Source organism: Sinocyclocheilus anshuiensis, unplaced genomic scaffold (genome assembly GCF_001515605.1).
Source record: "Sinocyclocheilus anshuiensis isolate Anshui unplaced genomic scaffold, SAMN03320099.WGS_v1.1 scaffold644, whole genome shotgun sequence".
Lineage (NCBI taxonomy): Eukaryota > Metazoa > Chordata > Actinopteri > Cypriniformes > Cyprinidae > Sinocyclocheilus > Sinocyclocheilus anshuiensis.
This window is the reverse complement of record NW_015557092.1, coordinates 371,466-375,807: the sequence shown is the minus strand read 5'-3', so window position 1 is coordinate 375,807 and position 4,342 is coordinate 371,466.

The window sequence follows — 4,342 nt, the reverse complement described above, 5'->3', positions numbered from 1 at the left end:
ATGTGTGTATGGTAAACATTTGAATTTGAGTATGTTAAATTTAGGCGAAAATACCAAAAAACGCCCTGAGCTAAGTGGTTAAAATGACAAATTTGCAAAAAAAACAAAAAAAAAAACATCCAAAATAAAACCAGTGTGACGCAGATCTGTTGCTGTACCAATGTCTTTCTTCTGTTGAGCACAAAAGAAGATATTTTGAAGAATGTTGGTAACCAAACAAGTTGCCGGTAGCCATTGACTTACATATTATGTTTATCCATAATATGGAAGTCAAAGGGGACCAGAAACTGTTTAGTTACTCATTCATACATATCACACATTCTTCTATCACGCTACATTCACATCATTTATATTACATTTTGTTGTAATTAAGTTGATAAGGTCTGTATACAGCGTCTCGTAAATTTAGAGAATTGGTTAAAATGACAAATTTGCAAAAAAAAAAACAAAAAAACATCCAAAATAAAACCAGTGTGACGCAGATCTGTTGAGTGACCACTAGATGGTAGAAGCCAACAGCCAAAGTCAACAGTGTTAAGTTTTTTTATTTCATTATTATTGACCAGAACGAATAAACAACATTGTACAAAAATGTACATAAAACATGTCAGAGTGTACAAACAATTGATTAAATAATTAGCATTTTATTTATTTTTTTTAATGCTCAAAAATCAAAAACAGTATACAAAAAATAACACAACCATCAGCATAAAAATGATAGACAATAATAACAAAACAAAATAAAAACAAATAAATAAGAAAAAGGCGGTGTTTAATCCATTACAACCTGGAAAAAAATTTGAGACTTAATTAAAGATTCTTTGCTTTTTATTAACAATGTTCTCCAAAGTGGTGCGTTTTAATCTCTTGGAGAAAATGAATGAAATTGGGCTTGGATCCTGACCATTTCTTCTTAAGTATGTGAAATTTTCCCAAAATAATCAAAAGTTATTAAAATTATTATTATTATTACTTTAATTGGAATAATAGGCTACATAAATATATAAAAAATTATTTAACTTGAATATAATATTTGTTTTCCTTCAAATGAAATTTTCCATATCCACCCAGAAAAATCCTTGTGTATACACAATTACAAACAGATGGACAATAGACTCCTTTTCAAGTGTTGTTTAAGGTTTCTTGATTAAGTATGCATTCTTTGTCATCATAAAGCGGGAGAAATCTGGAAGACAATTAAAATGAATTAAAACTACGTCTTTAGTATTAGGCCACAGTCAGTGCTAAAGTACAAAATAAAACAATCATAATGGTGGAAATCTCAAAAGGCGTCTAGACTGCAAGTAAACATTGTGGATAATTACTTATTCATACTCAAATGTGTTTTGAGAACATTTTAATATAATTCTAGAATATTTTCCTCACAGATCGACCCTATAGGTATCAATTTGTAAGAACAGCACTTGTTAAAATTACTGGAGAAATAAGAACTTAAAAAAAAAAATCATGACTACTAAGTGTTGTGTCTCCACATGACACTTCACACGTAAACCTGTGTTTATATTAGGCTGACATCTCTCTGCTTGACACGTTCACACACGCTTACGTCACTTCCTGCTCCTCCCATCCGGCCTGTCAATCACCCGCGGTTACCCAACACCTCTTATTGCAGTTACTGTAAGTACATTGTGTAACTTATCTATAGGTAAATAAACTATGCATAAAGGGAAAAAAGTCTCCATTTATTTTGACAGGTCTGGAGCTCGGCTGTGGTCTGATCCGCACCGGAAGCGTTCTGAGACGCGGACGGAAACGGCAGGGTCACTGGTTTACATGCTGCTCTCTGGTTATGGTTAGTCATCCTCCAGGGCTTCATGACTAACAAGCTGGCAAAAGACAGGAAGGGGGTTTTCACAAGAACCGACGGACGACTATTTTCATCCAGGAACCTTCCTCTTCTCTGAGCTCGACCCGTCTGTCCATCCAGATGTGCTTCCTGAAACTACCGTACTTCCGTTAAATAACTGTGACATTATTTTTCTTTCCCCTGCTCTCTTCTCAATGTACATTTAACATACTATTTTGTCAAAGCATCAACACAGAAACATACAAAGAAGAAAGGGGAAATAATTAAATGGAAGTAATGATAATGAAAATATGAATACAAAATATTTAATAAAAAAATAGACAAACTGTAAAATTAAATACACTAAACTTTCATTAAGACATTAATGGACATTTTCTTTGAATGATTTAAATAATATTTTATCATAATAAATGTTATAATAAATAAATAATATCATATAATTATTCTTCCTCCAATATTTATTCTTAATATTGTTGAAATATAATTAAAAAAATAATTTGATGTTTAAAATATTTAATAGTAATGTATTTTATAATAATGAATTCATATAAATATGTCTAATCATATTTCTTAATATAATTAAAATATAGTTATTTTAAAATATAAAAATGTAATAGTGTATGTATATTTTTCTTTGAAAATAGTGCATCTGATAAATCTTTAAACTTTAAATCCTCAACAATATACATGATTTAGGGAATCATTCATGTCTGGAGCACAAAAGTATGACAGAAAATAAAATTAAATGATACTTCATTTAGAAGAGCTCACTGCAAATTCTGGATGCTGGTAAAGTGACATTTTTCAGACTCTAATTTAGGGTTACACACCCACATCTGACGTCAGAACAGACTAAACAGACTCTGTTTTAAGCACAGCTTCTGGTGCAGACTGAATATGGAAGGCAGCAGCAGCCAAAAGCCCTTTAAAGGAACGCATGAAATTCAACCATGTCAACACACACTTTTTGTCTGTGTTAACATGACAACACACACAGCAGCCTATGAAATTGGTGTATTTGAGACTATATTTGCACATGTGATGTGATCATTGTGTATATACATAAACATCAGATGTCATGTTTATTCATGAAGGATGTCATCATGAATACACTGGCCATCAGATGTTGTATTTGTTCATGAGGGATAACCAGGATTGCCGCTCTGCTCCAGAGTGTGAAACTCGCTAGACTGTGAAACTTAGAAAAATGGCTTTAATGATTTTTATTTGTCCAAAAAAATTAATTATAGGCAGACAGAATCATTATAGTAACATCTGTATAAAATCTAGTGATCATTGGCTAGGCTGTAACATATAGTAATGTGATTCAGTATTTTCTTTTTTCTGACCGTAACAACCAGACAAAAAGTTAAATGTGAGTGGATACCATTTTGCAACCAATTTATTTGCAATGTTCACTAACATTAACAGATGCAAGACATACTTAGCCTATTGTTTTTACATCGAACTGAATGAAAATAGCTTAACCTTAGAACGACTTGTGGATTGATGTGAACGCCAGCTGGAATAATGCTCAGAATGATTGTGAATTAAACATCTCCGATGACGTTCATTGCAATGGATTTTATCAAGTTACAAGAAAAGGTAGGAAATGGATTTAATTGCGAACTGTTACTGATTTTATGTGTGCTACGCTGTCACGGCATTCGACTCCTCACACGTGCAGAAGTGGGCAGCCCCAGACTGACAGCTGGCACTGGGTGAATAATCTGCATTATAAAAAGAAAAAAAAACTTTAAAGATTATTTACGATTAATGATTGTTGGTAAGTTATCTAGTCGTTGCTTGTTTACAGTGCTTTGTTATATGGAGCAGTTTGTTAGATCGCGATCTATCTAATTTGTTTGCCTAAAGAAGTGCCAGATGTATGAAAGTACACAAGTTGCACCGTAATTTAAACGCGGCAGACTTTAATGTACAGTAAAACGAAGGCAGAATACTGTATAACTCCAGGCTGGCACAGTAATATTGACGAACGGCTAAACAAATGCAGAGCACCGTAACTTAATTTGAACGGTCTAAACAAAGTCAAAGAGCGGTAACTGATGATACTGTGTTCTGCCTTGGTTTCTCCTGGGCTTTTCTCCAAGATACTTATACACATGATAAAGGAGGTCATATATGTCCCAAAATTACCAATAACTAATTTCGACCAAAAACGAAGTTTTGGTGTTTTGTCTTTGCACGGCAGCACTGCTGTCACTGTACTGCCCTACAAAGGCAAAAGACCTTAACTCGCTAGAGTGTGAAACTGAGAAAATTTATTTTAAAGTTTTTTACTTGTCCAGCCAAACTAATTATATAGAACACTGGAAATTTGGCAATTAGATGTTTTAGTAATGAAAATTATCTACATAAAAAAAATTGTGAGCTCAAACTTGATTTTTACCCCTGTTTTGAAGTTAATGTACTCTGCCTTTGCATTGTCTGCAAAACGTGAGAAGTCACACCAAGGCTAAAGACAGTAACATCCACATTATCAATATTTGGTTG